Source organism: Manacus candei, unplaced genomic scaffold, assembly GCF_025592945.1.
Source record: "Manacus candei isolate 608988 ecotype Guabito, Panama unplaced genomic scaffold, ASM2559294v1 h1tg000033l, whole genome shotgun sequence".
Taxonomy (NCBI): domain Eukaryota; kingdom Metazoa; phylum Chordata; class Aves; order Passeriformes; family Pipridae; genus Manacus; species Manacus candei.
In genome coordinates, this window is record NW_026138081.1 from 5147946 (window position 1) to 5172247 (window position 24302).

General features: G+C 43.9%; 2 protein-coding genes across 5 annotated transcripts in view; both read left to right on the forward strand.

Moving 5' to 3' along the window:
• The window catches only part of PLEKHD1 (pleckstrin homology and coiled-coil domain containing D1), a 68186-nt gene extending 63807 nt beyond the window's left edge, over nt 1-4379 (forward strand). Inside the window, exons 18-21 of the mRNA XM_051791427.1 lie at nt 174-317; nt 399-484; nt 1498-1624; nt 3531-4379. The gene's annotated coding sequence lies outside the window, so the exon portion shown is untranslated. The remainder of the gene's footprint in view (nt 1-173; nt 318-398; nt 485-1497; nt 1625-3530) is intronic.
• Nucleotides 4380-10513: 6134 nt separating this feature from the next.
• SUSD6 (sushi domain containing 6) overlaps nt 10514-24302 on the forward strand; it is an 88289-nt gene continuing 74500 nt past the window's right edge. For 2 of the 4 annotated variants that reach the window (XM_051791460.1, XM_051791463.1), the window contains exons 1-2: nt 10514-10663; nt 17749-17841. The gene's annotated coding sequence lies outside the window, so the exon portion shown is untranslated. Of the gene's footprint in view, nt 10664-11084; nt 11264-14066; nt 15140-17748; nt 17842-24302 lie in introns of those variants that run through there. The other 2 variants (XM_051791461.1, XM_051791462.1) reach the window with 2 other exon arrangements.

Genomic DNA, 24302 nt, shown 5'->3' on the forward strand with positions numbered 1-24302 from the left:
TTTAGGAGACATTAACACACACTGTCCAAACATGGAATCATATCCCTACCTCATGAAGAGTAAAGGAGATTTGGGATGGGGCAGGAGGATATGACTGGATGAGTTGAAGAGGATCGCTGCTGCTGAGTCATTTTTACAGACGCAATTGTAAAACGTAATTCTCTGTTGGCTAGGTACGTCTAGAAATCTATGTGCTCAGGTGGAGCAGTGCTATAACGTTACGTTCCTGCTTTAATAAACATTTTCCTGCTTTGCATCACTGCTAATGATAGCAAGAAATGCAGGACAGTGGAAAATTGGGACTACAGATTGTGCAGGTGGAAATATTTTTATCACTTCAACAAATTTTTCTGTATATCCTTCATTGCTTATGTATTAATTACTTTCTTCCCATCCAGATTTAAAGCTGCCCATACCTGGATTCCTTCCTGCTCTTCTTGTGAGAGCTATTTCACAACCTACTGCAGCTCATTGGTAAAATCTTGTAAGTCACTTTCTGCTTTGGTTTTCTCACTCTTCGTTTTATCTTCTCTAGTAAGTAATTTGCACTCCCTCCTGCTTGGGCATATGCCTACAAATGTTTGTAAACTGTTTCCATATCCCCTCAGAGACAAGGAACTCATACTGTCATCACAAATCAATGCCTTGTAGTTGCACAAGGAGCTATCACCTTTCTTATCTCCTCCCAGTGTGTCAGGCTCTCATGGTAGCCACAGCCCTGAACAGAGCAGTGGGCTTCTGCCCAGCACTTCCCTCTGTGCTGCCTTGGCATAGTAGCTGTGTGCACAGTCCTAGTGCCTGTGTGTTGCCTTTCTCTTCTCTGACTAATCTCTTTGTGTCCCCTTCTCTGATTTTCTAGCTCTCCTAAGGTTAGATCAACACAGTTTGACTTTCCAGAACTCTTCTCCCCTCTGCCAAGAGGAACTTTAGTTAGTGAATTATTATTCCTTGCTAAATAGCTTTTGTTTTCCAGGTTGAATCCTGTCTTCATCCAATTTGCAATTTCTACTCTCTGTCTCAGGCTATGTTTACACCGTTGTTGGGAGGATCCCGACCTAGCTGCTCAAGCTCACAGCCTACTCTCTCTGTTTAGATTCTTCCTGCTTTTGCACTAGAATATTCCTGCACCTTCCCGAGCCCTGAGAATAGGGGGAAAGTGCCTTGGGGAGAGGAGAGTAAGGAGCTCTTTGACACAGCTTTTGCTGGTGTCTCCTAGGCATAGTGTCCTTCTCTTCCTAGCTGTTGCTGGGGTTCAGGCACCAAGCATCTGCCCAAACATGTCCCTTCCCTGCCCAGATACAGCTCCTGCACCTCTCCCAGCACACACCAGAGCCTCTCCAGCACAACCTTCTTCTGCCAGCTGGATGGTTTAAGCACTAGTTTAAGATTTTATTGAGGCACTCAATCCAAGGCCTTACTGATTCCCATCGCCATTCTACCCTTGGTCCCTTCCCTCTGAACAGCCACTTGTCACATGCCATAATCCTTTGTTTACAGTCCTGCAGCCCATCCACTTGAGTGACTTTGCAGCCTGCTAAGTGATAATGCTGAACATAAAGTTCCATGAGACTTTACACACTGAGCTTGCCTGATAGCCAAGGTCCAAAACCCAGCATGCCACAAGGTCAGTGTAACAACCTGACAAAAGCCAAAGTTCTCCTCTGTGAGATTTCACTGTTGCCTCCTTTTATACATCTTTGACTTTGATCTTTGTCACTCTGTGCTTCTTCTCTGCCTGCACTCCTAGCACTGCCTGGCTTTCCCTTCCTCCATTGGTGGCAGGATGGGCATTTGCTCTCCTGCTGCCACAGACTGCCTGCTGGGGAGATGCAGGCAAGGCCTCCCTCTTCCCCTGGGTCATAGGTGCTGTTCTTCAGCCTTCCTTCCAGCCTGCTCCTGTGCAGTGAAGGAACAGCACCCTGAGCAACTTCAAAGTAACTGCCCAAAGCCGAGGCACTGTCCCCATCGCTCACAGCCCAGAGGCTCTGCTTAATGTGTCATCTGTGGCTGGGCCTCAGCCACTTCACGTGAGTCTCTAGGGAAATAGAGCTTCTGGCTGGGGCAGATGCACAGAGCAGGGAAGCAGAGAAGAGATGGGATGTGAGGAGGTAGCTGGGGATGGTGACATATGGTGAGGGGCAGTGCAGAGGGCTACTGCCAGAAGCCAAATGTTTGGCAGCCACTGGGAACAGACTTGCACTACAAATACTATATCCTTCACTCTAATATAAAGCTGGAGTCTAAGGCCAGTGTGCTGACAGTGAGTTGTTATTTGTGTTCATCTTGCTGGGTAACACCATAGTGTATGGTGTTTACTGTCTCATCAAAACCAGTTAGTCCTCAATAATGAAAAGGTTTTGTTGATCCCTGGTTGAAAGGATTTGCAAAGAGTTGTCTCTCTGTGTATTAAGGACTGGAAGCAGTGTTGCTGCATGGATGCTGTCTTGGGGTCAGACTGAACAGCTCTCTTGTATTTGGGAGAACCTATTCAGTTACCAGGGCTGTTTGAAAAAAAACATATGGTAGGCTGGCAAAGAACATGAGGGGAAAAACCTTGTCACTGCATATTTCCATGGAAACAAGTATAGATGTGAGAGAAGATTTAATTTGCTTCTAGGGATATTCTGTTGCCAGTGGTTATTTCTGGAGAAATTAGAATACTGGTGTATTTTTGCCCAAACCAAATCCCAGATGTGGCTGTTGAGCCTCATGCACTCAGTTCTTCTGGTCAGGCTTGGCTTTTTATAGAGAGCTCATGGGTCGTGAGTGAGTTACAGAGCCCTTGCACATAGTGATAGATTTGGCCCCGTGGGCATAGAGCAAACTTAAGATGAGGTAAATGGATACCTGACATTAGTACGAGGATGTCTTTGGTATGAGAGGTCAGAGTACACCACTGGAGTGATCCATGCAGGACTACAAACTACATGTCCATGAACTACTATCCATATACAAATAGTGCAGTGACCCAGAATAGTCTGTAATAAGCAAGTGCCATTGAATGTAAACTCAACAGGAGTTGTAACCAGCATTAGGTTTTCAAGCTGAAGCTGAAATGCACTTACATTCCATTCATTTACTTGGAAACTGTTGGTTTTGAGCAAATGATCAGTCTTGCATGCTGCTTCAGTTTCCAAGCTGCGCTATTTATTCTAGCACAACCTGGAAATCACAATGTGAAGCTATTGAAGAACAGTGGGGAATATGACATTGCTGGTGATGCACTTCAGGGGAAGTAAAATGCAAAGTGTAATCAAACAGAACACATTGTCAGATTAAGACTGGAGATTTTAAATTATTTTAGTTTTAACTAATCTGAGGTGTTTATTAGCTGAATAGTAAGATTCTTTCTCTTTTTGTATGATTTCTACCTTCACCACTGCTTGGATTTCATCAGTTATGTATTTTTAGAACTGCAAAAATCTCACATCACTCCTCCTTCCCCTGCCGGAAGCCACATCAGAATGTAATATTCTAGGATATAGTATTTAATGTTCTGGTCTAAATATGAGCTACTTTTCCATTCCTAGACTGTACTTGGTTTTGCCTGGTGGTGCTGTGCCAAGGAGCTGGCAGACAGGAGGAAGAGATTTGCTGTTTGCTTCTGCTCTCGTCTGGGAGTGACACGCAGCAGGGAGCATGAGAGAGGGGTCAGGAATCAGAGTTGGCCCCTTGTTTTGTTATCCATACACCCATGCTTATGGAGTGTAAAAGAGCTATATGGGGGCTTTGCACTCAGCCTGCATTGGTGTCTATCATGGCCTGAGGAGAAAGGCAGAGAGGTGTTAAACCTGCCTACTTCCTGAATTCAGGAGAACTGAAAGACAAATATCCCACTCTTGGAGGCAGACTGAACATACATGGACAGAGTCACATCACTCACCCACATTAAGTCCAGCGAGGCGTTGCCCAGGGCTGAGTTGCCCCTGCTGTTTGAACAGTTTGACAACAACCTGAGCTACCAACTCTGCCTTAACTGCAGCCACAGCCCCTTATGAATAATTCTACTTAATTACGGGTGAATGTCTGAAGCTGAAGCTACTTTATAATGATACGATTACATTTATATTCCTCAAATTATACCAGACTTTGGAGGGGATAAACTCTATTATTCTTCTGCAGCATGAGCTGGGATTCTGAATTATTTAGGCATCAGAGAACATCTGTCCAGAACCCCAGAGGCCATATCAGTTCCAGTGCAGTTCAGACCCCATCATCTGAATTCCACATCCACAAAACCTCCCCAGGACTGGAAACTGTTCTACCTGAAGAATGAGAAACTGCAACTGGAGATACTGCCAAATAGATTTTTCTTTTCCATTGGGCTGATATCTGGGAATAAAGCCAGCTGGAAGACTGCTGGAAGAAAATCTTGCTAACTCTGATCATATTTGCAATCAGTTTTTATGCCAGATGTTGCCTCAGAAAATATGAAAGTCAGCAGACAGTAGTTTTAATATGCAGCTTTGCAACTTGAAGAGGGCTGAGTTTTATATAAAGGAAAGAAAATGAAGTTTTGCTGCTTTCTTGAGGTGTACAGAGTCACTCTATGTAGCCAAACAAAATCATGTGGAAAGAACAGATGGGAATCCAAGAAGTTAACAAATGCCCTGTAACAAAAACCTACTGTGTAATAGAAAGACTTCTACAGATACTTTAATTTTGAAGAATAAATCAAGAGATGCCTGACTTTCTTAATTTAATTTTCAGAATTGATAGAGGAGAAGCTGCGAATAAATCAAGCTACTTTTTGGGAAATCCTGGAACATGAAGTTGTCATTGGAGAGAAAGAAGGGTTGAGTACAATGGGTGTTAGACAGGGACAGTTTCAGTTCTTTGCTCTGTCACTTTATTACTAAATAAATTATATGAGTGGATATCTATGGGATCTGTGCCTCCCTCTTCCATCTGTGAAGAGAAATAATAGCACCCCTCAGGCAGTGCATAGCCAATGTGATAATGAAGCAGTATATTAAATATATTAGATAAACTTGGCAGCATGAGGATGGTTGGAAAGTAATTTAAATTAATCACAGGATTTTATGGTGAAAGAGATCTTGTCCTTCCTCTTCTTTGAAACAAAATCCCACAGACAAGCTAGAGAGGGTCTGCTGTACCTCTTTACTATAGCACATAGGCCATGATGCAGCTACTGTATCATTGAACATATGAAAGGGGACAGGATGGATAGTTTCCCGTAAGTTTTGCAGAATTGCTATTTCCTATATATGTATATATAGGTCAGATCCTGCAGTTTCTCTGCTTGAACTAACAGTTTCACTGGATTCAGTGATTTGGGTTTTATTATACATTTTTTTCTTTCTAACTCTCATGGTTTTTTAGCACAGCTTAGGGATGAGATTCATGAGATGGTGCTAGTACAGGTCCATGGCACTGAAGAATACCATGGTGAGATACCCATGCAGGATGTCTGCTGCACAGCATCAGTGTGCCCAGGCAAATTGTTCTGCTAGGACTGGGTGCAATTCTCTTGGACATGGGGTAAATGCTGATTGTAGGGCAGCTTTGAGCTACCCAAATGAAGCAAATGCTAAGAAGGCAAATGTGATCTGGTTTATTGGGCAAAGTATCTCTGGTAGAGGTGAGGGAGTACACCACTGGTTTGCAAGGTACTGAGAAGACCCTGTCTAGAACACTGTGTGTTATTCCAGGGTTGGGAAATCCTGCAGGCAAGACTCTGGTGTTAAGAAAGATATTAGATTGAGACAGCAGGGCTAGTTAGGATGATCAGCAAACCAGTAAGGTAGTCTTAGGACAGGACACTAACAATGCTTCTATCTTTGAGCCTGTAAAATGAAATTTGAGGCAGGATGTGGCAGACCTTTAAAAATATGCAAAGGACCAGGCAACTTGCTTAGCTGGTGCCTTTCATATATCCTGCATTTTGTTGTGCTAACCCAGGGGCATGTCACAGTCAACCTCAGAAATGCAGATACTGAAGAAACCACTCCTGTGAAAACCAGCGTGGTTTGGTTGTTGACTTCAACATGAGCAAGACCTACAGAAAATTCCCTTTTCCTTGCTCTGAATATTTAGCCCTTAAGTGAAGTGGAATTAATACCATTGTGCTGTGTGGCTTGAATCTAGCACAACTGGAGCAGAAGTCAATTTGCTGTATTTGAAAGAAAATTAATTAAGGCCTCATTTGTTTCCCTGAGAGAGAAAAGCTCTGGGTAGTTTCCAGGAGATGATTTTTTTTAGCTTCTCTGCTACAGGCCTATATGTACAGAACAAATGTTGTACAGCTTCAAGCCCCAAATCCCCATAAACTCCAGGTTGTGAGCTGAGTCTTTTGGCTCCCATGATGGCATGAGAGCCCTGGCAGCTGCTCCACAACTGCATGTTGCATTTCAAATCACAGAAAGAAAAAATCTACTAGTGCAGTGAATATTTGTAGTACTCTGAGAAGGGAAATGTCATGGGAAGGATGATACTCATAGCCTGGTTTAGCCTTACTTGTCCTTCATCAGCAGGCTATAAACTTGAGTGCTCCAGTAAGGTAGGAGGGTGGATGGTGTGCCAGGATTTCTCTTTTGTTGTTGTTTTTCCCATGTTGCTTCAGTAGTCTTTTGGAGATGAGCTGCTTTATTTACATCTACTCTGAATGTTAATAAATGAGTAATGCCCTGCTAAACATGAAAAATGTGCATGGGTTCCAGTGTATGAACCTGGAAGTGTAACCAAGGGCTAGCAGAACAGGAGATGTGTCTGGAAGGAAATGGGAAAAAACCAAAGCAAAATAGGAGAGATAAACTCAACAAGAGGCTAATGGGCTGTGGGAATTTTGGAAGCACTTAAAAATTGATTTACTCCTGCACAAACCTCATTTCTAACAAGTTGTCAATGAATAGGTCACAGAGGTGTTATCAGCAAAAAGGCAAAGGAGCAATAGTGTGCGTGGCTGTCACATGTGCCCAAGTGGGAGATGCTGTTTGCTAGAATCACGCCTGGCATGCTGCCAGCTCTGAGGAACAAAAGGCATCTCTGGTGTGATTCCCACCTCTGGTGTGAAGCTACCAGCTTTCCAGGGCCAGGAGAGGAGTGGGGTCGAGTGGGAGGGGGGCACTGATGGAAACAGCCAAATGTGAGTAGCTCTCCTGCATTTTAACAGTAAGAACTTACTCTCTGAGAAGAAAAAGTTTGTGAGAGTCCTCTGAAGCCAAGAAGTCTTTGATGACTGAGCTGGGAGCTGAAGGGTCTGTGTAGCAGCTTGTCCTTGGAGTGAAACTGCTTCAGTCTTTTGGTTTGCTGGCTGGGCAGCAATGTGGAGGAGGGAGCAAATGGCATGAGGCAGGTACAGCACTCCCTCCTTGTCTGCAAGAGCACATAGTGCTGGGGAGGAGGAGGTCACACAGGATGGTAACAGTACCAGGGCTCATGGCCAAGGATGGGTTGTGTGACAGCCTGAGGTAACATTATATCTTAGGCTATGTTTTTTTTCCTCTGATAGTGCTTGGACTGTCATGAGACCTTTTCCAGCTGAGCACTACCATCAGGAATCATATTTTATCTGTGGCTTTTCTCAGGAGTGAAATTACCTTGAAATTGGGGTCATGTGAGATGTGTCCTGAACAGACATCGATAACCTGTAAAGTTCGTCATGGGATGGAAGGGATGGGCAAGTGTGTGCAGGAAGGTGAAAGGTACCATTTGTTTTCACAGGATGTGAAATGCTTCCAGCAGTTTGAAGGACGCGATAAGAATTTCATGTCTGGGATTAAAAATATGTTTCTTTTATCTGAATAATCCAGTGGCACGTCTGGATCTGGAAGTCAGCAGCTCTCCCTGTGGAGGCTATCAAGGCGTGCAGAACACTGTGTATTTGCAAAACTATGAGAAATGCTTTATATTGCTGTAAAACATGTTCTCTAGCCCAGCCTCCACTGCCAGGTTTGCCAAAGGAACAAGGGTAAGATGTCTTGTGGGGTGTCTCAGTGCCCCCATATATGAGTTGCCCTTTCCCCCAGCCCTGTGCCAGTGAGTCTGACCAAATCCCATCAGTGTCTTCACCAGGAAGAAGGGTAATGATGGGCTAAGATTATGTGATAGTAATACTTCTTCTGTGGAGTAAAAGTAACATCCATAACCATCAGATGAGAAATTAATTGTTTAATTAGATGGGGCCACACAAAATAAGCATGCTTTGACCTTCCAGTGAATTCTGGCAGCTTTCATGCTTTAAAATTTCTACTACCCGAAGTGAAAGTTTCAATTAATTATTTATTTTAATTTCTTTTCAAGCAACCCAAAAGTGAACATCAGGAAAATTGTGCCAAACTACCTTGGTTGAGACATTATGCTTTGTGCCTTGGGGAGAGGCGCTCTGATGGTGGCAGCTCCTGATCTTCCTTTATTGACATGTGTAATAAAGGCAAAATCTATCACCTCCCTGTCCAGAACCTGGAGCCTGACAGGAATGGAATCAGTAGGTCACAAGCACTGGGCTGGAAGAGAGTTGTAACTGTTTTGCAGGCAGTTAGTGGCATTTACTTCCTCTGAAGTATTGGTGGTTGGCTATTGCTGGTAACAAGATGTTGGATTAGACAGGCTGGTAGTCTGATGCAGTATGGCAAATCCAATGTAAAAGGCATTAGTTAAGGTCTGTGTAATACTTTGGATATAAAAGATAGTCTGTAAATGCTGATTTCTGTGATTCCATGATTTAAAAAAACCCATCATATTAGTGTATCTGAGGCCTCAAAGAAGAGCATAGTGTTTTTAATTATGGTTTAATATAGTTATAAAAAAATTCTGTATGAATGAGAATTAAGGAAACAAAACATAGTACAGAAATTAAACCTCTAAATGTTTAAAAACATTAGCTGGTTGGACCTAAGAATGTGATGAACCAGCCCTCAGGGAGAGGTCATTTTAGTGAGAATTTGCGGGGAGTTGCACCTTTCTGTATTCATTTAATGACATGAGCAGAGGGAGCAGCATGGCAGCCTCCTCACAGCTGTTTTCTTTCAGAGGTACAAAGGTTTCTGAATTTTTCCTCCAGGTCTAGGACAGCTGCACTAACTGGCCAAACCACAGCAAAATGCAAAGGTGGAAGGGACAGAGTGAAAATACTGGCCTGTGTCCGAGATTTCATGAAAAGAGCAGCTGTGTGAATCAGCAGGTTTATGTACAGCTCTAGCTCCCACTCCCTTCCTGCCTTCAGGCATGTTTTCCGGATGATGATGTAGTTTTTTTCCTGCTTTTTAGTTTTGAAGTGCTTACGAGGGGAGTATTTATAGGGAATGTTTTGTGGTGTACCATATTCACCTCCTATATCTGATGAAGTGATGGTAAGCCATTGGTAAGCTATAACCTATTATGGGCTTTTGCTATGAATGATCACTGTGCTACTGCAGAAAAGTAGGAAAAGTAAGCTTCCTTCCACCTCTCCAGTAGAGCTACATATGCTTCCTTCCCCATATAAGAGGGAGAACAGCTCACTATCCACTGCAAAATATGAATGTCACAGATCTATAGAAGATAAGTGTTAATCCAAGGAATAGAAACGAAAGCTAAGAAAGGAATCCCTCGTTTCCCTGAGTGCGCTGTTGGATACAGAAATGTCGTCTTGGGAGAGGCTGTAAATAGATGGAGAGGAGGCGGCAAGAAAGTGTAGAACATCCCCCTACATCTCCGTGTACTAAACCCCTGTGAACGTGCGACCTCCTGCAACAGCTCAGCCTTAGACCTTCCAGCCAACAACCTGGCTCTGCTGGTGGTGCACAGCAGGACCGAGCCAGCCGTGGCTTGTGCTCCCCACAGGCCTGCCACCGGCGGGGTCCAGCCGGGAGGGGAAACGAGGGTCTGCCAGCAGGTGAGCTGGGGGGATAGGGCCAGGGACGGGCTGGCAGGTGGGCGCCTGCGGCAGGAGCATTGGCGTGGCTTCTGTGCCGCTGTGGTGTGTCCGCGGCAGCGCGCCGATGGCCGAGCCTCTCCGCCGCCCGGGCTTCGGTGCCCTACACGGCACGGCAGAGGCACCGGGCACCGCACCCACGCCCGGCTGACAGCAAAGAGGGAACGGCCCGAGCTGTGCAGCGCCCTCCTCCCCTGCTCTGCGGAGCCGCTCCTGCTCCGGCACAGAGCGGCACATGTCCGGACAGGGTACTCCAGCTCCGCTCACCGCCGCTGTTCCCCAGTGCCGGGCCGGCAGCGAGCGCCACGTGTTCGTGCGGCCGCACCACCCCAGGGGGAGGGGAGGGGGCTCGCAGCGTTCCCGCCAGCCTCCGACAGCGACCGCCGCTGGTTGCGGCAGGGCTTCCTCTGCTCCGCTGCGGCTCGTCAGTCAGCGGCTCGTCAGTCAGCAGCAGCAGCGGCGGCGGCGGCGGCGGCAGCGGCGGCGCCGGACCCCTGCGCCCCGGGCCCGCCCCCCACGGCGGGCGGCACGAGGCCGGCCCGCAGCGCCCCCTGCCGGCCGCTCCGCTCCGCGCGGCCCCTTTAAGGGCCGCCCCGCCCAGAGCGCTCGGTCCGGCGGCGCGCGGGGCGGGGCCTGGCGCGCGGCGGCGGCCGGGGCGTTGGGCGGGCGAGACGCCGGGGCGGCCGGGGCGCGCGGCCGCCGAACTCAGCGCCAGGGCACCGCCGGGCACCGCCGGGCACCGCCGGGCACCGCCGCCCCGCCGAGCCCGCCCGCCGAGTCACCCGCCCGGTGAGCAGCAGCCGCCGCCGCGGGGGAGGGCGCGCAGCACCGTGCCGGGGGCTACGCCGCCGAGGGGCCGCCGGGGCGCGGGGCGGGGGCAGCGGGCTGGCTGCGGCGGGGCGCGGAGCCGGGCCCGCCGCCGGGGAGCGGGGAGCGTGCGCGGGGTGGGGGCCGGGCGGCGGGGTCGGCGCCGGCAGAGGCGGATGGTGTCGGCGGCGCTTCCCCGGGCGGGGAGCGAGGGGAGCCTGGCCCGGCGGCGGCCCCGCATGGCGCTCGGGGCTGCGGCGGGAGCCCTTCCCTGGCCCGCTCCCTTACATAATGTCACCTGCGGTACCTGCGGCTCCCTCGTGTCACGGCAGCGGCGGGTCGGTGGTGACGGCAGAGCTGGGCTTTCTGTGAGGTCAGCGATCTCGGTGTGCATTTAGACGTGTGGATTCTCTTGGCGCGGAGTGAACCTCTAGGATTTAAAAACCCGGAGAGTAACAGCAGATAAGCGTTCACGGCTGTCTTCTCTTTTTTCTTTAATAGAGCTTATGGGTGCATAGAGAGACCCAGGGAAAGTGTCTGAGATTAAGGTGTTAGTGGACGCACTGCCGCGGGCGATTTAACGTGAGAAACTTTGTTAAGATTTCATCGTTGGTTTCTTCTTTACGGTGCTTTAGCAGTGACCAGAGGTTAGCGCTTCCCAAGCAGCTGCCTTTTACACGTGTGCAGTGCTTAGGCTGAGCCTGTACGTCCACGTATAACAAAGCTATGGTAAATCCCCTGTGGAGGACCTGGAACTCAAAAGTAGGCATGCTAGGCTTCTCAGAACTGAAAAGCAGTAATTGTTCCAAGTATTCCTAAAATTGGGTAACGGATGAAAAAATACCATAATAAATAGTTCTTATTTCTAATATACTAATGGAAATAGTGACACAATTTTTCATCCTTGTAGTATTCTTTTAAATAGATTAATGCAAATACAGTGGTTTCCAGTGGGCGTATTCTCAAGGGGGTTACGTTATTGTGGGGAATGGACTTGATCTCAGTGTAGTAGTTACAGTAATACAGATTTTGTTGGCTGGAAGGACGTGAGAGGAAGTAAGTGTATAAATTAAAAATATCCTGAAGTAGTCTTTGGAATGGTCAAGAGCTAAACTGAGCTGATAGGCAGAGAAGGTTTTGCACTTGTCTGTTTGCGCTTCCTAGTGGCTTTTTGTGTGTGTTCCTGTAAACGCTATTATGTAATGGTGCTTCTCTTGGCAGGAATCTATTGTCACTGCAATTCTTAAGGCTTCTGGAGCAATGCAGCTTGTTCAGGAGAGTCGTGGTCAGAACAATGGGAAGAAAAGTTCTTAAGAGGAGGTTTTAACCTCTTTAATTTTTCAAGTCATAGGACTAAGCTCAACACATCTGGAACTCATCCAGATTATCTTTACTGTCCTCTGTTGTTCAGCTTGTCTTTCTCTTCTCCGCTGCATTATAGCTGTCGGGCACCAGTTTGCCGCTTACATCCTGCATCAGAGCTGGGAAAACATTGACTTTCTCCTTTAATAATATTTGTTATACTTCGGGGTTTTTTGTTTGGGCTTTTTCCCCCCCCTCTGAACAGAAGCAAAAGTGATATAGTTAGACACTTAATTGAGAGTTAGAGGCTTACTTAGAAAAGTATTTGAGATAATGGGGAAAAGGGACTCTCCCAGTTCTCATTTCTAGTTCCAACTTGTCAGTATACATCAAAGGGAGACAAAACGCCTAAGCAGAGGGGGAATTTACATATTAAATGCCAATGTTCTTAAAGATCAGGTCTGCAATTTATCGTTGATTTCATCTTCCTCCTCAAGGTGTTTGCCATAAATCTCTTGCAAGTCTGCCTCCTTTTTTTCTTTTCACACTATGCTATTTTTTGGGGGTACATTTCAATGCAGAGAGAATACTACTTTCTAGTATTGTAATCTGGTGGCCAGTTGTAGCACTGACAACTGTACAGATCACACTTCTGTCTTTTTGTAACTTTCATGTTGTTTCTGGTAGTGATTCTGTAAGCAAACTTGGAGAAGAAAATTTTTTTTTCTAATTTGGAGTTTCATCTGCCCTCTTACATTGGCATGTCCTGTTATTTAAATGACTGTTTTATGTACCACTAGAGAAGAGAGTACCATCTGAAAGTAGGAAGGTATGTTTCTTTAAGGGTGACTGGGTGAAGGAAATGTGCCTGAACGATGTGCAGCCTAATCTAACTAGATTTTAAAATTGAAGATCACTATAAGGCAGAGTAGCACATCATAAGGGAGCCATAACCTCCTCTTAGACAAGTCATTGTCAAAACCCAGGTGTCTTCATATTCCCCCTTTAAAGGTTTTGATTTTTTTTTTTAATACACAGAGGATTCAGTGAAGTATGACTCTGGGACAGTAATGATCTCGAGGCAGAAATTTCCCAACCACAAGTGTAGCAGAGACAGAACCAAAGTCTCTGCTTCACTTGTGGTTGGGAAATTTCTTCTCTCTCTTCTTGTCATGCAAATTGACCACCTGTAGTCTGAGGAGGATCCAACATCGTTGAGTTGTGCAGTGCACTGTGTCTCTGCTGGAACAGTTTCCACACAGTTATCAGCAGTTTATATTTAGTGCAGCATGTGAAGGTGGACTGAAATGGTTGCTTGAACTCACGAGCTGCCTGGGGAGTCAGTGAGCAGTGGTTACTGAAGCCACTAAATGTGTGTCCTGCCACTAGTGTAGTGGTTTTGATGAAATTAGTTCTGACCCATGATCATGGTTGTTTTCAGCTACTTTACTCCTGCTTGGAAAATTGTTCCAACTCTCAGTAAGAGCAGCCTGCAATGGTCTTAATCTCAAGTGTGCAACCTCATAGCTGCAGGTTTGGGTATCTGTGGCTCTTCCTGTTGCATCACTTCTGCTTGTTATGAGTGTACTTGATCACACCACAGCCATCTACTGCTGTACCACCCACGTAGGTCTCTTGCTTGTTTTGCTTTCCTGAGCAGACAGATGTAAGTTGCTGGTCTCTGTCAGTCCAGGAAGGTTTGACTATACTGGGAGTCTGTGTTAGGCCACTGCTATCTTCTCTTTTTTTTTTTTTTTTTTTTTTCCTTTTTGGCCGTTTTGGAAGTTGCATCTCTTATTGCTTCTCTGAGATGCACCTGGAGAAGTTCATTATCTACCAATAACTGCATGAAAGGTCAGTAGCTTGAAAGCCTTGCTTCAGAGTTTCCCAGACTGTGTCCTGTTGTGCACTCTGCTTGGCACAGGGACTCCCTGCAGCTCCCCTGCCCTCTGAGCCACTTGTCGGCTGCTATAACCAGCTGATCCCAGCTGATCAGGCTTAGCTGGGAGAGAGGCATCTTTTACTGGCAGGGTTGGTTCTACAACCCACTTGCCTAAAAGGCTGGGAGGAAGGGAGGAGAGGCAGCATGGGTTGAATTCTGCTTTAGGAGTATGTAAATGGAAACATAAAAGCGTTTCCGAAAACAGTAAGAGGGGAAAAATTAACCCACACGTAGCAAAGGTGTTCATGTTGTGGTATTGATCACAGTAGATTTCTTTTGCTAAAAATACCATAGTCTATAATTATGTTTATGTAGCTGTCATCACAAGTGTCATGTCCTTGCAAGTGCCATCCATACATGCTTAATCTCTGCCATGAAGCTATTCTGGGTACAAATGGAATTACTTCAGATGTAACAATTTAACCCTCAGCTCGGGACAGGTAGATGACATAAGTGAAGCACTCTGTCTTTGTAAGTCCATCTGTGGAAGTCATCTGGCTTTGCTATTGTGTATTTATACAGACTGTATTTTCCTTGACTCTGATAGAAGTTGTGTTTAAGTAGCTGCAAAAATTGATTTTAAGTTTAACCAGTAGAAATGCTTCCCGTAAATGTCAAGAAGTGAGCTTCTGTATGTAGCAAAAAATGTTTTCACCTGCCATTTGTATGCTGGCTGTGTTGTTGCTGAGTAGCGGCAGCTACTGCTCTCTCACAGGAAGCTTAGTGCTGTTGCATGGCTTGCTATGTGATGCAATCTGCAAAGTGTATTTTCAGACTAAGCCTGGTGATGCTAATAAGGGACCAGGGAAAAATTGGCCTATTGTTTGCTTATTTATTTTAAACTGATGATATTTGTGTGTGGTAATTCAAGACAGTTTTTTGAGGAAGTTCACACTGAAGAGCTGCAGGACCAGAAGTTAGAGATATAAAGCCCCTACCTCCTTCCTACTGCCTGAGTTGTCCCTTTTCCCCCAGCTTCTGTCTTTCTCTCTCTCTGTGTTGAACAGTGGGCAGGCTCTGAAAGTGGAGCGTCCATTGAGAACCTTCTCTGCAGTGCAAAGGATCGATGTGTCTCTTGTCGCTCTGGTGATTCCCTGAGGGGAACTGCTATCCTCGCAACCAGCCCACCAGCAGTAAATTTGCTTCCTGGTATAAGTGAGTGTTGAGTGGAATGGGTTGGTCATCACCACTGCCGCAGTAACCTTGTGGGCAAGGTAAAGCTCAGCTTTTGTAGCTGGTAGAGCAGGGGAAAGGGAAACTAGCTTCTGGAATCACTTTTATGTGGCAAATGAAACACTGCATCATATTTGTGCTATAGACTAGGATGGTTGTCATTCTTGCAGTGTACACTTGCCATAGGAATGACTTCCTTGTAGATGGTTGAACTTTACAGGGCTGAAATGTGCACCATTTTAATCTCATGCTCAGCAGTGAACCAGCTTCAATACTCTGTGTCTCTGTCCGTAGCTTCCTTAGCTTACGCTTTAAAAGGGCCAGAACCATTTTGAAAACTTTAAAGCTGTTTACATTTTTCCTCAACTGATTTTTCCTTCTAGTTTATAATTAAATGTTGCTGTGGTTTGATGCTGTTCCTGTTTTTTTTTCCCTGCATTGATTTAATGGGATTTTGTAATAAAATGAGAGGGAATTGAAAGAATCTCTGATCAAAACCAAGTTTTCAGCTTGTTTGGGAATGAAGATAGAAGTTACGTTGGTGTATTGGAATCTCTTTCTGCAGGACTTCTAGGGGAGCATAAGTTTAAAGAGAGAAATCCTGTTGATACATTTGCTTTCAAAAATGTCCAAACAAACCAAAACCAAATGACACCCTTCCCAAATCCCCACCCAACTTCTGTAAGTGGGCTTGAGAATTATGTTCTTGCTCTATGTAAAATTACTGATCTTTCAGTATCTAAACTTGCGAATTGAATTCTAACAGTAGCTATTAGAGACTGCTTTGAAGGGAGCTGTAGTCTGTATGTGTAGTGTTAAACATATAAATTAGTGAAATGTTTGAATGTCTCTGATCTATTTAAGCTGTTTGGGTTTTCTCTTCTCTGTATATAACTTCCTAAAAGTCTTCAAGGATGATATGTTAGAGCAGCTCACACTAATACAGTTGTACTGGGGGATATGCCAGAATCTCCTTTGGGTATTAGAGCCCATTTAAAAAGGCATTTTATTTGTTAGACCTAGTAAGGTGCTCTGATGTTAATTAAAACGCCTTCCCCACTGCCCCCTTTAAAAGAAAGGATGCATACTGGGTATGTGTTGCTCTCTAATTAGCTAAAAGCCAGCTGATTTGCAGTGAAGAAAACTTAACAGCAATTGATCCTTCTCTGCTGCATGTGAATTCATTATATTTGAAGGCTAAAACAGAAACTGCCTCCAAAATAGCCTGTATAGGTTAACCTTTGGTATTGGTGCTCAGACTGAGGAGAACCCCTTCTGTGCCAAAACACCAGCCTGGAAGGGTGATTGACATCTCTGCTTTTCCAGAGAAGTGTCAAAATTGCAGAGCATTACTCGGAGGTTATGAAACCTTCACTTCTCCATCTGCTGCCACATATGCCACTGGTGAGCCAGTGGCCATATGTGTGATCATCCTGAAAGCTTTAAAGCCAACTTCTCTCCAAGGGCCCCTCACTCCTTTTGGAAGTCCAAAAAAGGCATGCTGCTTGCTTCAGGAGAAGGAGGCTCCTGTTTTCCCCTTAGGAAAATTGAGTAGCGTCTTTAGAAAACTAAAGCATTATTGCAAAGAGCTGTGTGATCCTGAAATGCTGCAAACTGGTTCTGTGATGTGCAACGAAAGTGTGCTGGAAACTCATTGCAGGCTTTGCCCTGGTATATGGGTAAACTACGAAACTATACAGGCTTACTAACAGATCTATTAAACATTTCGTGGGTATGGGGAGCAAGGTTATAAGATGAGGGGTTGTGTCTTTGGGTAAGCATGTGAGAGATACGAAGAGCAGTTTGCTAGGTTTACTTTTCATTTCATTAGCTATGAGAATCTCCATCTCAAGTCTGTTTCTGGTTTCCTGTTTTGCAGGGCTTGCACACATCTGCGACTTAAAACGCTGACATTTAAATATGACAATAAAATGTTTAGCAACAAAGGATATCTTTAAGCAGGCTAGACAAAAATTCCTTTCAGCTGCATGGCTTTTACTTTCACTTGGATGACCAGTTCGCCCAGTTCTCAGTTTGTTGTACTTTCTGAAATGGAGGAGGTTACCTTATTGATAACCATCTTTTTAAGTACTGAAATTTTTAGTACTAATGCTGGATAAAGAGGATGTGTGGGGTGATAAGACAATAAAACATACCCATGAATTTTGGCACTGTAGAAATAAATTTCCTTTCTCCTATACTTATTTGGGAAGTATGCAGTATTGCAATCTCTGATATGTGTGTATCTGATGGCTGGACTTGATGCGGTTTTAATGTGTGTATTTTAGGTAACTTTCGGGGAGTTTCTGTCCCACTGAAAAAAACCCAACAACAAAGCTTGAGTGCTGCTGAAAAATTATTTTGGTAACACTCTGCTATGCTTGAAACTGTTCTCTTCTCATACTTGAGATTTTTAAATGGAATATGTGAGGGTAGATTGCATATTCTTTGATTCTGAGTAACTTGTGCAGTATATCTCAGACCCAGATCTGAATTTTGTGCATAATGTCTGTACCTGAAGCGTAGCTATGTGCCTGTGTCCTAAAAACAGTAGAGCTACTTCTACCCCTCAAGCCTCCTGCTCTTTTATGTGAGAGTGCCCTTCTCACCCCCTATGTATTCACAGCTAATACTTACTCTTTTTGTGCAGTCCTAGGTGTGTGAATCAACCTATCCTCACTGAATCGTCAGTTTAATCTTGCTAACTTGACAACCATTGTATGCCAGCCTGTGTCAACACCAGGTAAGATGAAAGCTGATGCTGTTACTGTTTTGCTTTTTAAACCTGCATTTTGTCCAAATACCATGACTCTTCTGTAAACTAGTGTCAGAATGTGCTACCTTCCATGTTCTCCTACAGCGAGACAACCACTTGCTAGCATCACTAGCTTTCGAAACAGGAAATATTCTAAAATGTTCTCAGGGTCTGACTCCTTTTTAGCCATGCGTTAGTATTTTTCCCGACACCTCTGTTAGCCTGGGTTTTGTGGTGTTCAGATATGATAAGCTATGGGTTTTTTCCTTGTATTCTTCACTCCCTTACGTCTCCCTGGTTTAGTTGTAGAAACTGTTAAAAGTCCTTCCTGCCTTCCAGAGTTAAGCATGCATGATAAAGTCACCTGTACTATCTGACCTTTTCTCTTGAACAGAAAATGGTTTTTGTTTTGATTTGATTTTTTTTTTTCCATACCTGCTCCCAAATGTTACCTTTGAAAACCTTTCACAGAGGGATCTTACTTGTGTATTTTATGTTTCAGTTGTAAAAAAAAAAAAAAAAAAAAAAACACAAAACAAAAAACCTGGTATGTTTTTCAGAGAATTAAACAGAAGAATTTTTGGACCTCATCCTTTTATCCCCCTTTAGAGAAGGGATGTAGATTGGAGGGGGGTGAAGTGGGGAGGAAATCCCTTTAATGCTTTAAATGAGGTTATTATCCACTGCTCTGGGAGAGTCCTAGTGCTGACAAACTAATGTGAGCCTTTGTTCTGATGCTAATCAAGATAGGGCTAATTCTTCTGACTACGCCCTGTTCCCCTCAGATCCCTTTAGCAGTGATAAGGCATTAAGCTCCTTTGCTACCTCTCTTTTTCCTGTCCCGCCTGTTGTCCTTGTTTTCTGTAACTGCTACCTTGAGTGCAAAGACTCTAGTTTTAAGAGGGTCTCTTTAGGAATGATCATTTAAATATTTTGAGATTTTATTTTTTTTTGGGTGCTCCTGGGTGGTATTTGTACACTTCAGTTTAATAGATATCTTGGTGGCTCTGTATGTGTTTATTTTTTGTATCATTACATAAACCCCCCCAATTTTCTGTTGATGCAAGACACATTGGACTTGTATATAGTGGCATCTTTTGGTACATGTTGGAACATGTCACTGATATTTAGAAGTAATTTTTCATTCTGTCTCTTCTTGGCCAAAGCAAATAAATATTGTTTCTCAGATGCTTTTGAGTACTCCTTAAGAGACCAACTTCTGATCACTAGTCCAAAGAGCTCTATAAGTTTTCTAGGGTGTGTGCAACCTACATACTGTTTTGATTATGCAGATTATCTGTTCTCAGTATAAAGATAATCTGCACAGCAGCAGGGAGATGAGCTTGAAGCTTAGGTGTACAGTGAAATATGACTCTGCACGTGATATAACAAAAAATAGTGCCTCTTCACTAAATCTTATGTGTGGCTATGGGGAAAGGTCGGTGGTGAAAATATGATTAGGTCTGATGTGAAATGCTTGCATCAGGCAAAGCTGTTAAAAAATATCATGCAGATCAAGAAGAGAAGGGAAGAAGTGTTCTGAGTTAGCCTCTTTAGCCTTTCCTTAGCAGTAAGAAGCTGATGAGAAGCTCATCCTTGGGCTTCTAAAAGCAGGTGTGCTAGGATAGCAGCGTGGTTTGTGATAGTGGGCTCTCTGAGGATAGATGGTGGCAATCTTCTGTGGATAATCTGTCCTGGGTCTGGCTGAGCTGGCCTTCCAGTGCATTTGTAAGGGAGTTTGCCATCTTTGACTAAAGGCTGTTATCTCTGCAGGGTGGTTCAAGACCCTCTTTGGTATCAGTACAGAATAGAGGGATAGGAGGGATTTAGGCAAATTAAAGATCCTCCCTAGAAGACAGAGATTGTGTGTGTCTGCACAGGTAGCATATGTGTATTGGCACAGTGCTCTCATGTTTCATTTTGATGGAGAGTGTTTTTTCCTAATGCAGAATTGGAAAAGTCCTACAGTGATGATATAAAAATCTGATCTCTTTGCAAACAGCACGATTTTTGCCTATGTAGGCATATAGAATGTCTAGATAAGCTGAGCTCAAAAACGTGTGCGAAATGGTGATGGTGTGGAGAGAGTAAGGCTCCATCAGAAGATGCTCGTCTGAGGAGACTGATTGAAGTGCTTTTTGCTAGTGACTGTGCACAGATGGGGGAGTGTGCATTTCAAAGGTAATCCAGTGTGGCTTCTTGATGTAAACCTGTGTGGAAACATTAGCTGTAGGAAGGAGTTTATCAGCACTTTCGAACAGTTCCAGTGTTTTTTAAGGTTGATTCTGTTGACAATATCCTGAAAAGACATCACTACCACATGTTATGTGGGTAAAATTATGGGCTAGGCATAACTGCCTTTGCCTAGCACTATTAACCCAACAAATCTTAAATCCCAGAAATGCTCATTTTCAGAGTAAAGATTGCTTTTATGACCTGAAAATAAAAACAGAAAGACATAGGTGGTGTTGGTTTTATCTATTCTCTACTCTTGATTTGCTTATGCAGGGCATTTCCTGCAAATGGGTGCCCTGTACTTAGTTATTGTATTCTACTGGTTTTCAACGTCCTGATCATCTTCTGTGATTTGAAACAATTATAGTGAAATGTGTGTATGAGAGACTGCAACAAGTTGCAGTACAGAACACGGGATTCCTCTCTGCTGTTATTTTAATCCTGTGAAATGAAAATGTTTTTACTTTCTTAGTTTTGTGGCCGTTTTTTGGGTTTGGGGTTTTGTTTTGGTCCAAGGTAGATCATCCTTTTCAAACTCCAGAGACATATGGCACTTTTGGTATTAAAAATTAAGGAAATGGTACAGAATTTTCAAAATGGATTTTTTTTTTTTCCTCCGCAAATACTTTCTTTCTTGTCCACTGATAGGAGGCCATAGGGAACTTCCTCTGCCTGTTTCTTTGTGTATGACCTGAGGTGGTGTGACAGTAGTTCGGGTTTTTAGTGGGGATTTTTGGTGTTTCTTTTAAAGTAACTTGTAGACCAGCTTAACCCCTGTGAATCTTTGGTTTAATCTCTGGTAGACAGGAAGGAATAGAGGTTTTCAGCAGCCACCATGTCCTGGAGGCAGGATATTGTTTCATTTAAGTGACGACAGTCACTTCTTCCCACCTCCCCCCAATATTTTGTGGAATGGACATTTGTATTTATCCCTTATTGTGAAGACAGAGTTTTAATTAGCACAGCTTAGTCATCAACTAACATATTGCAAAACAGCTCTTTGACTTTTGATGTGACAAACCACTTGCTGTGTGTGAGGGGAAGAGATTTCTCCCCCCCCCCCCCCCCCCCCCCCCCTCCGCCACATAGCCTTGTGCACTGTGGCTGATTCCCCTCTGACTCAGTTACCTTAACAGCCAGTTGTGTTTACAGGTAGAGCTGAGCATCTTGGGAAGTGCTTATGTCAAACTAGCTGGTGATCAGGTGTCTCACCTAACCTTGGAGTGGCAGGTTGGAATCCAGCACTACTTGTATGTATTATTTTCCCTGTGACTGTAGTAGAGGATCAGGCACTGACCATATGCTCCTAAAACATATGTTCCAGTGACCCCAGCTGGGTTCAACTGGAATGTATAGATTGAGGTATTCCTTCTTTACAAGAATGGATCCTTCAGTTGAAAATGAAGGCATGCTTGAGGGAAAGGGTGTTGCCTATGTCCTTGGCAAACAGTGGCTGTTTAAGGAAATTGGCAGTATAACTGGTCTACTATCACACTTGCTCAAGTTCTCTCTTCTCTTCGCCTTTCTAACAGGAAGGACCCTGCAGTTCATGATAGAAAGTAGTCTTCACTAGTTAAACAAATCTGTTTTAAGAGTCACAAGAAAAGACAGCTATTTGTGGTGGGCATTAGAACTGTTGATATGTAACTTAGTTCTGGGACAGGGACTTGTCTCTGTGTTGGCAGAGTGGCAGTTTTATGGCAACATGAGCCTGGGGTGAACTCATCCATATGAAATATTCATCTGAAAAAGAATTTGCTACGTCAGATCTACTATTTGAGAGGTATGTCACCTGAAGATAGCCTTGTTGCAGTATAGGTTGGAATCTGTCAGTACCTCTTTTTTAAGTTTTAAATGATTCACAGAAAACATCTAGATTTTTCAGAACGATTTGTGTGTTGGTTTGTTTTGTTTTTTTTTAGTTAGAAACAGGCTGCCTTTCATGAAACGTGTGGCAGCACAGGAAGTTGGGAAAGGATATGTGTATTGTACTTTCAAGACTTTTGAAAGGGCCTGAGCACTGAAGTTGGAAGAAATTGAAACATTTGAGTGGCTGAATGTTAAGAGTTGGTACCAATATATTTCTGACCTCTGGCAATATGGCTGAGGAAAATAGTCCTGGTTACCCCTTGTAGGTTGATCTCTGTTGCCTTGGTTGACCTGTGTACCTGTGCCCAGTGTTTTTTTTCCACCATTTCCAGCTGTGTACTGGTGTGTTGGTTGGTGCTGACAAAGTGAGGACTTGAGTCAGAAATACTGCTTTTTACAGAATGATGAACAGGCTGCAGCCTCTCCAAACGTTGCTCCAGACAAGCTGAATTTGAGATATATCGTAAGATTTATTTTTTTTTCTCTGAGGTACTTGGTGACAAGCAACTGTACTTGGTAAAGCAAGCTGTTTGTAGTCCTCCTGCATTGAGCATTTAGTTGCAGTGTAACCGATTCCTGCTGTGTCAAGCATACATTGATTTTGGTTTTTTATGCCAACATTGATTTTGCTTTTTCATGCCAATTGTTTAACAGGCTCCCAATACATAGGGAAGTTTTGCACCCTCTTTCTACTTTTGGCACTCCCACTGACTGTTCAATTTGTTTAATCCCCATGAGTGGTTAACTTCACTGAATGGGTACAATAACAGTGGGGGGGTTTTGTCTTTCATGCCATGAAGATCAATATCAAGTGTAAAATCAGTACATTTTATCTAGATATTTTTTCCTCCAGGACTTGCAATTATCTTAGTCTTTCTTGTCTTTGAGTACTTCTCTATCACCCTCTTGGATATGGAGCTAAAAATTTACATGATAATGGTAGAATTTTCTCTAAGTGTAGAAGGCAGCCCGTTTTTCAAATTGAAAAAAATTTTTGCATGTAGGTGAGGTTCAGGAGGAGCCAATAAGATGTATTAAGCTAACGTCGCGACGGAAAGCTCTAGACACCTCAATATGAGAATCCAGGAACTTCGTTTATTGTAGATTGACAGTAGCTTAATATACACTCTATAATAGGTTCATGAATATTACAGAAATCAGGCTCATTATTGGTGCTCAGTTAGGTGGTGATATCATCTTAACTGCTTCCCATTGCTTACACAGGTGGCTCGTTAAGTGCCTTTGTTTTGGTAATGCCTAGCTCTGTTTCCCAGCTCAATTTAGGATACCCAAGGACACTGCCGCTTTCTCATGGCCCTGCTATCTCAGACTTTCTCATGGGCCTAGTCAGACTGCGTCTTATACTTTAGCAGCTCATCCATAGCCTTAGCCATGTTCATATGTCCTCGCATTTCTAACCAATCCACTACAAATTCCCCCGTTTTTATTTCGTGCCAACAATGCTTTCTTTGTCGTAGTATTTAGACGTCTAGTAATACAAGAAAAGGCAACACGAGCTATTACTAAGATTACAATAACTGTCAATATCCATTGTATAACTTAGAGCCCATTCAGAATAAGGAATCACTATGGTTCAACAGAATCACGTTACACATCTCTAAAATCTTGACACCGGCAGAAAGTATTTTTAAGTTTACACATTCACACATTCATGTAGCTTTTTTCTTTCATACAACATTCAGGTGGCCACCTCAGACACACTCCTCAATCACACACACATTTTCAAGTGGTCATTGGCTGTGCACTTCTTGTCAGTTTCATAATTCAAAGGAAATTTATGGCATAGCCGCCATCAGCAATCTGCAAATCCTGCATAACTCTCCATGTAAAAGACAAATACAGTAAGAAAGAACAGAATATTATCTTGGAAATCTTCAACGCTTCTTATAGAGCAATGATATTTTATCATAAAGGCAATAAAGCTACTTTTGCAGGGGGAAGACTATATCCCCTTCTGTCTCATCGTTCCGTCTCCAAATCTTCTACCTGCACCCTGCCCCTGGAGGAAACAGCCAAATTTCATGTAAGAGAAGCAAAATGGCAAACTATAGGAAATTCTTAACAACCTTCTGCAATATGCAAAAGCTAAGCACGGATGTCGCGTTATTTCTAATCTTCCTTCAAAGGATTTTTCGTCAGTCTCCCTTTCTGTTTTTGAAGAAAACATTTGAAAATGCCATGAGCACACTGCATGCTTAACACCTATTGCTGTAAAAACAATGCAATCTTATTTGATTTATAAGTTGGGATATTGTTAATTTTAAGTTGTTTTTTCTCTTTTCCCTTTTTTCCGTGTTTTACCGTCTTTGCCTCCCCCCACGCTC